This window comes from Varroa destructor, unplaced genomic scaffold, assembly GCF_002443255.2.
Source record: "Varroa destructor unplaced genomic scaffold, Vdes_3.0 BEIS01000007.1, whole genome shotgun sequence".
NCBI classification, from domain to species: Eukaryota; Metazoa; Arthropoda; class Arachnida; order Mesostigmata; family Varroidae; genus Varroa; species Varroa destructor.
In genome coordinates, this window is record NW_019211460.1 from 37,538,464 (window position 1) to 37,550,559 (window position 12,096).

Genomic DNA, 12,096 nt, shown 5'->3' on the forward strand with positions numbered 1-12,096 from the left:
TCGCTCTGTCTGTTGGCTGATATCATCTTCGACTTGTCAGTAAGTGACGGTGGCCACGGCCGGCCGACAGGCCATTACCAGTGGTGCTACTACTTCTGTTACGACAAGCATAGTATACGACCGACGCGCGCGTACACACACAAATCGTCACAAGTACATTTACATAGCCAGATGCGCATTATAAAAATTAGTACTCGTTATGATGGTACTGCTGCTTCCGCCCCCCTGCGGCGGCTACTTCGTCATTTCCGAGAGAGCCATCGTTGCTTGACCTCCTATCCAGTCAATTCGCTCGCGGCCGTGACCGTTATCCGTATCGTCTGGGCTCTACAAGTGGTTACGTAAATGAACAAACGGGTCGGTGTCAGATAGACGGATATGTCCAGGACAAGTAAATGGCCCGCTCTCTTACTTTCTTCTACACGGAACTGGGCCTACAAAGAACATGCAAATTATTAGCGGATGTGGCGTAACTGGAACTTTTCCGAAAAGTATGACGCAGCTAAAATTATAGCCTCGCAGCAGAAGATATGTGTATACGCTTACGCAGGAACGTTTCGAATAGCTCCATCGCATTTGTTTTTGTCTAAATTTTATACACAATAGTCCTGCTTATTACAGCAACAGCTAAAAAGTAAGCTACATAGGTCGGTCCTAGTGCAGAATGCAATTATCACAAACCCTCTAGGACACCGCTGCAGTAACTGTCCGTCTCCCTTGTAATCAGCTGTCTGTATGTTTAAGCTGATAGAAATGGTATCTATTGTTTTGCAACAATTCTATTGACTTTCAAGTGCAAATGTATGCGAGTGCAGACCGACGCTCGGCCTTTGCAGGCTACGCCGCAGTCGTACATGATTGACACTGTTATTATAACGAATATTCGCTTTGATCAGACAATAAATCTACATGTAACAATTGCAACAAGCTGGATTCGTGGATACATTGAGATACTAGCTTACTTAGGACCATACACGTATTTCGTTCTATCTTGAAAGGAGGTTCTTCAATTTTCTACAGGATCAATTATTTTCTTCATGTAGCCTTTTCCGAACTATTTACGTGGCTAAATTAGACGTACCACGTAAACACGGTAAGTGTACTCTTACTGCCTCAAGCTATATTTTGTGTATTCAGAGGGGTGCCAAGCATTGCCTCTTGTCATTATTATATACCTTATTGAAATACAATAGCGACAAGCTAAAATGGTCACCAGAGCAACAAAAAATTTGAATTTTCTTTCCACTATATTACTGTAAATTGTCATTCATTCAAAACGTGATTATGATCCAACTCTAAATCTATTCTAGCAGTGATTTTTCTAGCTAATTTATCATGCCGACACCGTATAAAAATGAATCATATAAATATGAGGAAATCTGCGTGCCAAAATATGCAGCCAAGAAGCAACTATGTGGGCGGATACGGCTAAACCCCCTGGTCCCTCAACTTAGCAGCGCCGGCGGCTGCTGCCATTGGCATCGCTGCAGTCGCCATTGCCATTGCCCCCTGACTCTGAAGGCCTTAGCAAGAGAGCAGGTGGATGGCCTGTTCGAGTTCAAGGCCAAGGTGACCTCGTCCTCGCCCTCTCCCGGGGCCTTGACCGTTTGATGCATCCAGTAAATTCGCACAAACATCGACACGGCCGAAGCAGCAGCAAAGGGAAGAGGAAAGGGAGATATTGCAGGCCAGGGCTTCAACGGGCAACGAACCATAAGGACCACATTGAACACAAATACACAGAGAAAGACGCCGAAGTACACCAACCGACAAATACTTCAGAAGCGCATATGTGCATAGCATAGCACTACTTCCTAATCCTCCCCTCCCTTCCCCCCGCGCTTAGCTCCTAAGCACCTTAGCTTTCTATCCCTTTATGCACCATCATCACAATTACACTCACGGTCTCCATTTGTTCTTTCTATCTCGTTTGAGCAGCGGGTTCATTGCCTTTACTATAAAAGAGATTACCGACTTCTTTTGGCCTCCCTGGCGTCTACCACGCCTGCACTCTAACAGAAATCCGCAAGAACGGTCTATGTCGGGCGGATCGTAAGAGTAACCCTATGGCGAGGATAACCAATATGGTCTCGGAATCGATAGGTACATAAGTAATACATTACAGCATCAGCAGGAAATATAATACTGCTGCAGCACCGATATTACTCATGATATCGATTAAAATCACGACAATTGTGAGGCTAGAGAAAGAATCCTCATTAAAATACTACACATGGACACGTAAAATATTTCACTGGGTGTTTTTGCGGGGGGCATCTATATAGATCTATATATATATATCTGTATATATACATACCTACATATATACACACGGTAGCATTCAAATAATAAAAGTACTAGATCAGCCTTCGAGTTTCACAGATTAACGCTGCTGTTAAGCATTGATACTAGATATCGTCGCTGACGATGAAGCTATTGCCAACATGTTTTTATGTTCCTTTCCCTTTCTTGGCATTCCCCACTAGTATGTGTTTCGATCTGTTGAGGCCTTGTGTGTATTGGTAGGCATTTAATATACGTGGATCGATATCGATGATGATAGAAAGCAGTAATAGAAAAACCAGATGATGAAAACAATTGACGTTAACCGCTGCCGCCTTTTTTTATTCGATTCGACTAGACTAGAAAAAAAGTAGGAAAAAATTGGGAGGTGGTAGGGAAAGGAGACCTAGGAGGGAGGCCCCGCTCGAGATTACGTCCGCGCCCCCATACGTGTTGATCCCTTGCCATGGCCGTATTCAAACGCACGAACATAAGAAGAGCGTGTGTTTTGCCACTGACGACAGTTTTGTGTCACTTATTGAGCGTGAATGACACCACTGGCTATGTCGATACTATAGGCGACAGGGGAATAATATATATAGCTACTCTTTGTTACGACGAACAGTAACCAGTACGACCTAAACTCGCTTTGCCCAAGCAAAAAACGAGCAGACACACGAGCCAGTCAAGCAACGGGTGATCCCCGCCTCCTACGACAGGACCATGTCGGGGTGGCGAATAGAGATACTACGACTGCTATTCCAATCGCATAGGCGCTTTCTTCCGCTATACTATGGTTTATCCATGTGTGTCTGCGTTGTGTGCAAGCGTCATCCGTTCCTCGGCGCTGTCGGTGAGTCTTTCCACGACCGACCGAGTGCCAGTTGCCAGGGGGGAAGGTCCATGAACCGACTCAAGGGCAGAAGGGCGATGCTCCCGAGATAGCAACGCAGGCTACTACTGCTGCTCTAGCTCCCTCTATAGCCCGGCTGGCTGGCTAGCGGACTGATTGACTGCCGCTATTCACCACGCACTATGACCAGCTAGACATAGTAGGGTAGGAAGGCTAGAAGGAAAACGGCCGGAAGGAGTCTGCGGGAGTTCTATCTGTGTGTATGTCCCTTGTTAGTACGACGGCCCCAGGGCCTCTCGGCTGGATGATCGTCGTGCTCTCCGTGACGACAACGAATAGCACAGCGACACAGAACTACAGATCTATATGCACGAATATATGACTAGTGGGTGAACACTCTCACCGGCACATTCGGAAACAGCGGAAACACGCGATCGCTGGCATAAAAAACATAATTATAGTTGAATGCCGCTGCTGCTCCGGCAGTAACGCAACGGCGTTAAAATCAAAATAAACAGAAGTCAGGTAGTTGCTTACTGCAGTTAACTTGGAAGCGAGCGTCTTGCTAAGGCGCCGCCTCATATTGCTTGCCGATTGTCGATGATGGCCAGGCTGGCCCCTTCGGATGGAACGGCTCACCCTCTCGCGCTGCCGTCGTAGCCATTTACCTATTTGCATACATGTTATCTCTATTCCCACGTATAATAATATATGTCTCAGTGGCGTGTTGTGTCTTTACAGTTATCCGCCTTCTTGTCGCGTCTCTCACCTACCCCCCCCGTCTTTGTCTTCAAAGCGATGGTCACCCATGACGTCGACGGTTGCCGCAATTGGTACCCAATGCTTTGAGAAGAGTTAAAAGGTCGGAGGCTACCGCTGCTAGTTTAGGTCGTTTATGCAGTGCAGCACGACCGCGTGAGGAAGTCCTAATTCAGCAACAGTAACACTGTAGACCAAAGTGTGTAGTCAGGAACATATATATATTAGACCCGATTCGGTGTGATTGCTGTACAACACGAGCCTGAGTGGCCTGCGTTAGGCCATTGCTACCAGCCTGTTGTAACGGCGTCATGGTGGGAGACCCTTTAAAAGTGTGTCGACGTTATCCTTCAACGTTGCTGTCATCGTTCGAGGTCTGCGTTCTCGTAACATAGCATTCCTATTTTGAGGGCTAGTTGGTTGGCTTAACTTGGCCGATCAGGGCTGTTCTCGGGCTGTCGGGAAGGGAGTATACGGAACAAGTTATGTGTACATTTACCTAGGTTATGTATGGCAGCAGACCTTGCAGTCTTCATTATACGCATTGCCAGCCTCTTGCTGCACACTAGACACTCGCAGCTGTAACAGTCAAGGGCTACAATGTGCCCGCCATGGATAATATAATAGAACTGACATGTTATAGAATTTACTACAATGCGTAGCAGAACTGGAATGGCATGGATAATAGTATTATATTAAACAGAAGGAAATCTAGGTGGAGCAGCGTAGCGGCTAAAAAGGAAGCTTAGGAAGATTATCTGAAATGGCATCTCGTTATTAAGTCGTACGTAGACCTGAGATGTGTGTAACCATCAGCTTTAGAAATCAGAGGGGCAACTGATTGTAACTGATTTAATTATGCCAATAAGGCGCTAGCATAAGCTGCTTGATTTTGTTTTCCAATAACCAAATAATTGTACTTTGGGCACCGGCGCTAACGAGACGTGCAGTCATTGTCTTAATGGCTCAAGTCTTCTTATTGAAACTGAACGATGGATGCCTTCTTCTTTAGCGCTAAGCAACTATACGAAATAGAAGATGCTACTGTCAAGTATATAACATAATTCTAGAAATGGGTTGCCGTTAAAAGTCGCTCTCTGGCAACCGACAACTATGAATTTGAGCGCGAAAAGCCTGAAACTTTCTTGATGCTAGTGATTACAAATAGTAGAGTCTAGGACATGGCTATGGATTTCTAATATCGTTCTACCAGTTCTATCTGTTTAGCTTCAAAGTTAGAACTTACTGCTTGCATGCAAGCTACGACAGTTAAGGCACCGGAATTATCTGCAGGAATCGTCGAACGTCTCCGTAATATCCTTCCTGAGCTGCCGATTTATGATATTTATGCATATGTGTGTGACAGATTACGAGTTGTCTATATCGTTCTCTACTTGGAAACGGGCCAGCGTGGCCAGCAGACCCTGGGCAAGTTCACGTGGTTCAAGGCTATCCTAATCACGTTGTGGACCTCTCGTGCTTTACATAGTACGTGGTTACCTACCGTTAGGCTAAGCTAGGTCGATCATAGGCTTCTGTATCACACACACACACACACACACACAAACACACACACACACATACACACATATATGTACGTATAGATATACATCTTTTGACCGCGAAGCACCAGTCGTGGGCGCTCTGCGACGTATTGGGCTGCTAACCTCTGGAACGATGCGTCACGTACAATAGATTTCTAAGATACATGTAACTTTTAGTAAACAGTTAATTTGAAGCCGAGCAACGCACCGGGTAACATTTCATACTAATGAATAGCAAAGGTGACAACGACCTTCTATCATTAACATGAATCTGTATCCTGTACAAAACCATAGAGCCTTAGCATACTCTTTACTGATCATCAAGCGACTGCGTAGTTGGACAATCAAGTACTGAAAATTTTCTCTCCGTCGACGGAGAAGTCAGTCGCTGACGCATTGAAGATAGTGGTCGACCGTACCATGCGCAAGATTCCCGTGTGTTCTGCATGTGTATAGTCGTAATGTATCTGTATGTCCATAGCGCATAACCAATACATGTATTGGTATGGCGCTATGGACAAACAAAGAAAAAAGTGCGGGCTCGTCTCGTCGATTTGATGATGGGTGACATGTCCCTGTTCGGACCACAGTTCTCCCGTTATCCGATTGCTCAGTTATACGTTAAGTTCCCTAGTGATTGCCGACTCACTGTATTTTTTCGTTCCGTACGAATTTAGCAGAGTCTCAATTCGTACATGTATTACGTAGTTGGCATCAGCCCACATATTAGAAGTCAGCGAGAAAAGAAAAAAAAAAAGTCTAAATAGCGCAGCTGGGCCTAGACTGCAAGAGCGTTACCCAGGGAACGCTTCTATCCGAAGACTGACCGACGAACGGGAGAAACCGGGATTGTTTAATAATGTGTTTACGCGTTCTTGCTGATTGTGTTATCGTTGTCGTCGTTAACGTTGCCGCCAGCGCTACACGGACATCATATGGTGTGTGGCGTTGAACGTTTCCTTAGCTGTCTTCAACGTTCCGTGTTTGACTATGGCCGTCAAAAAGCCGGTACGCCGTCTTTGGAAAACAAGCATCGCCTAAGACAGCGAAAGAGACCAGAGTGTACGTAAGGGAACAACCAAGCGCGGGTCAACAACACAAAAGGCTCGTTCGTTCGTTCGTTCAGGATCAGCTACAGCAGGCGCTACCGGCGTCATTGTATTGTAGCTTCTTGATGGCTATTAAAGTATATGCAGACTAATTTTTTTCGCTTGGACTTCCGTAGTTCGAAGATTGATCGCTAAACAAACGTACGTTGCAGCTTTTTGACCGCCGCCTATTAGACAATGTGTCCTTATAAGTTCCTACGATTTAGTGACATCGCCGGACTCTCAGTGTTGGCAATGGGATTGTAGTTTTCTGACAGCAAAGTATCAGAAATACGTACGATTGTGATTTATTACTTCCTCTTTAAACATCTATTCCAGCTTTGTAACACTGCGACAAACAACCCGTCTAACCAAAACATAGGAAAGGCCTAGACCGTTCAGCGTCTGCTACTAGGTGGCCCGTTATCATGTCATAATCATGTAATTGGCCTTTGGAGAAGCAAAATATTGCTAACACCGGTCGGAAGTCAATCTAGCGATTTCTATTTGTCTTGCGTGGCGATGTTACGTCTACTCAATATCGTTCAGATTAAGTTATACTGTAAGATCATGTATATGAGACTTAAATGCACGCCATAAAATCGATCACCACTAGTTATTTTACGTAAGTGGTACGATAAAAGTATGGAATGGCCTCTTTTACACATATATAAAAGTATATTTGCGTTTGCCCGAGGCAGATTCCGGTAAGAATGATTTCTGTCCCTAATGCTTTAATATTCGTGAAAGATAACAACAAGTGAAGCCCGCGTAGCGTGTAGCATCAACGATAGCTAGATTGATCGTTTTGTAGCTCTGACAATTACAGAATTATTCTCTGTAATTGCCGTTACAAAAAACTTTACTAACTTGGAACGACGTTACGATGTCCCTACGTGCGTGTGGACCATTCCGCATTGGCTGCATAACTTACCTACGTGTTAGGTATTAGTGGCACGCCGGCGTATAGGTGTAACAAAAACCTAATTTCGACAATCATTTAGATGGTTCACGACTGACTTAATAACAGGGCACGTGTACGTAGATCATGGCTCTGGGAAGCAACGTTACGCGTCGTCGTGAACGCCATCAACGAACGCATCATTGCTATTGTCGCCGGTGAAGAATACCTGCCGACGAACCAACTAAGCTCGGCTAGATAAGGCGACGGGTTAACTAGCCAACTGATAATAGCAATAGCGTGCCCAGCAAATAAGTACATATCTAATAACGATAATCCACAGGCTGCTAATGGTGTCGAGTCGGCAAATTTAAGAGTCCGTTGGTGAAAAGTATCGAGAAATGCTAGTAAGGGCATGAGTGCACCGTTGCTGAAAGCCTCTCCGGCTCCCATTCTAACTGTGTCGTGAAGGCTGTAGCTGGCGCGCGCTTCGAAAGCCTATCGCCTACTCCGGCTATTGAGCACATAACATACACTGGCGGCGGGAAGCCGGCCGCTATCGCGGTCCGTTGATGTTGGCTTGTCCATTGCTCCATCAGCATAACGGTCGTAGCTAACCGGTTCGCTCCAGATGCCCTTTGTTAGATATGAATGCATCCTAAAAAGGGCCGCTTACATTGGCTGATTCTGTTTCGCAACAGCCGGCACGATTGTATCATACCGGAGGGGGGTGATGGCTATTACTGCGCTATGCGTACCATACATATTCCCGAGGCAGTTAAAATGCCTCTGGGTTTCAGGCTCAGTGATCGTCTACAACCAGCGTAGCTTCGAGGCGTCTCGGAGATGACATAAGAGACCGCTGTTGTCGAATACAAGTCTTTCGACCGGCGCCATCGGTTGGAGCTACCCGCGTGAATAACACTGTTATTAATAGACTTTCAACTGTTACCTTAATTTTTTGTTACAAAAGCGACATTAATTCAATTTGACAACTTTCAGCTAATATGAGCGTACGCTTTAAAGACAGTAAAACTATTGTCAAAACGTCCAACAACATTGTCTAGTTAAGCAGGTTCTCGTAACGAATCGCTGGCACCAACGATGCCTAATGCGTCGAATTTTTTTTTTACCTGTATCGTTAGTGTAAGTCAATATTAACACTATGGAGTAACGAGAAGTTTAATTAAAGTATTATTAAATGTGTGAAGCGTGCGTCAATCCTTACGGGTTTGTCCTATGCCAAGTGTCACTGTCTGTCGCGTCGACGGCCTTCTTGCGTTGATCGTAACGGCGTTAGGCGTACAGCCGCACAACGGTCAGTTTTGAAAAAGCGAAAAAATAGCTCATAAAAAGAATACCCAGGTGATTCGTCGATGCTCGGCATGCAAAGAGCGTGGGGTCGTGAAGATAACACTTCGGTCGATTCGGTTTGTTCCCTAACTGGCCGTCAGGTGTGCGCTTAATTGACCTATAGAAAAGTACATTTTTATAACAGTTAAAATAACGTAAATTTCTAATTATATTTTACACTGAGACTGCATAGCTAATAAATGAAATAAATTATTATCGAAGGACTGTCCCTGAGCCTTTGGACATAGCACATTCGCAGCTCGAGTTAGGAAAGCACAAAAAGGTTAGAGCGATCGCGAAACGACAAGTAACGATTTAAGGACGAAATATCGGCGGCCAAAAGAGAACTTGTTAGGAGGGAATCTTGCGCCTTTTCCGTAGCTTCGAAGCAAAAACCCGTTGTCGTCATATTATTTTTAATATTTTGCTGGTGGACCTCGGTGAAGCTAGGCCCATATCAGCGATCAAAGGAAGTATGCGAAAATACTCGACTAACAATGACTGATGCAATTTTCACTGCTCGAACGCTCCTAATAATCAAGGCTCCGGATGGTGTATAAAGTCGTCGGCCAACTATTCAATGTAAAACTTGTTTAACTGATAAAACAACAAGTTTGAGTAGGGGCTCGCTGTTAGTTAAGGTTTTTTTTTTTTTTTTTTTTTTCTAGACGTTAACTAAAATCTTTATCGCCATAGAATACTCAGTATAAATCTAAGAAGCAGACAAAATGAAGGAATAACTAAAAGGAACAAGCTATTATCTCTATCTAATTCTACACTCTCTACGCATTCTATAACTACGTATTTATCGACTGCGCAGAAGGTCGGCACAGTAATGCTATGTAAAGTTCTGTTCTCGATAATGGTCCTAGTAATAGTAGCGTAGCTCAGCATTCATCTGGTAGTGTTAGCGTTCCAGGTCTATATTAATGGGGGTCAATGGCTACTTTGAATCTGTGAGGACCAGTTGAGTGTCCGCCCAGCTGCCACGCTCCGACCTCATCCTTTGGACTACTGCTGCCTCCGCCGCTCCTTGTGATGAACCTCTCTGGTAGAATCCCTTGCTGGATTAAGTGGCACCTATATTCGACTGGGTTCCAACGTTGGAGCGTGTCCTCTCGTGTCGTGCTATACGCTTGATAGTTTCTGGGTCTCAGGACATTTGATACACCAACAGCCATTGGGTCACTCCCCACCCCCGTCTAAGCTCGCTTGTTACATCCGTGTAATGGCTCGTGGCACCGATACTAGTCAATACAACGCGAGGAGCTCATCTCAGGATCCGGTTAAGCAATCATTTCGACAATAGGTGTTCCCTGTCTGCGACAGCTAATGCATATAGCACGCACGTATACATGCACTTACGCTAGCAGTGTGCGTACAGATATATGATATAGAAACTGGGAAACAATGAGGTATATCATATGTTACGGCTGAATCGTAGATTGCGCAAAATTGTCGCACAACAATGTACCCGTACCTTTTTTCTAATTCGCTTGAAAAGAACATCGGGTATTTTGGGCTGTGTGGGCGGAGAAGGGGATGCTGGACTTAGAAAATCTGAGAGTTGTTGGCTTATTTTGTCTTAAAACTTAATGAGTTTTATTAAAACTAATCGTTTCGTTATTCATAAATGGTTTGCGGATGTACGTGGGCTTCAGCTGAACGCTTTTCAAACGTTTTGGGAAGACTATAAATCAGGAAGCAACATTTTATGTAATCTTCTGCCAAGACGGTGATTTTTTTCTTAAAGATAAACCCTTGCCGCTAGACTAGCTAGTCAACGTTAAACGAACAGCATGGCGAACACCTAACTCCATATCTACCTAATGCACACACAGTCATATTGGCTTAGTGATCTTATATCTTCGACACCGTGATCGCTATCTATCTTTCACAAAGCACCCGTTACTTAGTTGTAAATAAGCTGATACGTCCAGCCGCGCCTTACAATTTGATATAAAAAAGATCGCGCGCGAAACGACCAATTCGGCCCATTCAATATGTCTCCGCCTGTAGCATGCTTAATTTCCAATTGATGTATCCAACCTTACGGCACGTTAACTATACGAGAGTACTAATCAGCTCGTTTCTACTACGAGCGAAACGAAGCGGTGAGATACGAGGTCGTCACCTTCGCTACTGCATCGGTAAGGCATCGTGCCTTGCTGCTTGGGTGACAATCAACAGCCTTTTTCAGAATGCCATTCGTTCTTGCGCACAGACCCATCTACACGGATATATATATATATATATATATATGCGCGTGTGTATGTACATCAGATCCTCGCGCAAAGTGGACAGACATATTTGTTTGTGCCGTATTTACCATGGAGGTCGCAGTGGTGATGCAAGCGACCATTGTTATCACGCTACCTACTAATGCTTTAACAGTCGCACCAGTCGGAAGGTTCACTACGATCAAGGATTGAGTCGTTGCTATGTCGCCGTCGAAGGTAGGAGGTCCTTCCATAATACAAATGAACAAACTACGAAGCGCATTGCGCATGAAAAGGACAGCCGAGAGCCTACCTAGTCAACGGGGAGGTAATGCAGTACGCAGTTGTTTGCGGCTCCTAAGAACTGTGTCAAAGTCAGCAGATTGCAACTTTACTATGTAGTGGGCTCACTTAAGTTTCACCTTGGCTCAGCGAGATACAGGCCTTGGCCAGTCTTATACTAAGATTGATACGGTATTATCGAGCACACTTTGAACCCGAATTCGGGCTTGTCTGTTCGCAGGCCGTCGTAGAATTATGTCACAGGCCACAAATTACAGGCCTTCTTTTTGGACGGACGACTTTGCGTCGTATCACATGAATGTGCGGTTGAAAACTAAACCGTCCGATAGGTTCGACGTCCTTCCATAGAAAATCATCTGAGCAAAGGAAGATGGCGTAATTAATTGAAATGTTCGCAATAAGGCGATGCTTTTGGACAGAGTTATAAATAGCTCGCTAGACATGCACGACGACACTTTCAACGAGCCATTCAAGGCGTGCGATACACGACAGCAGGCCACCGTTCCCGTTGACCGGATAACGTTACTCTATGAATTTCTCGTAACCCTTGAGAACTTGATCGGAAAAGAGAACAAGGAATCTCCCTATCTCGCGGTTCGTTTCCCCTTTGCTTTACGTTGCAGGAAACGTGGTGCTTACATAAAATTGCTAACGTTGTTCTTGATAGTGCTTGCTACAACATGAAGTTATCTGTATCTTCCGTTGATTGATAGTTCTTCCTATCTGAGAACTAATGCAAAGCTTCTAACTTACTTTTAATAATAGTAAAAATCAATGAGCTCGAACAATCTAT

The 12,096-nt window shown here is 44.7% G+C and overlaps 1 protein-coding gene across 16 annotated transcripts in view; it reads left to right on the forward strand.

Moving 5' to 3' along the window:
• The window catches only part of LOC147754673 (uncharacterized), a 115,901-nt gene that overhangs the window by 11,865 nt on the left and 91,940 nt on the right, over positions 1–12,096 (forward strand). The window contains exon 2 of one of the 16 annotated variants that reach the window (XR_015317232.1): positions 3,878–4,269. The exons of 14 other annotated variants lie outside the window; for them this stretch is intronic. The gene's annotated coding sequence lies outside the window, so the exon portion shown is untranslated. Of the gene's footprint in view, positions 1–3,877; positions 4,270–10,919; positions 11,238–12,096 lie in introns of those variants that run through there. One more of the 16 variants, XR_015317234.1, reaches the window with a different exon arrangement.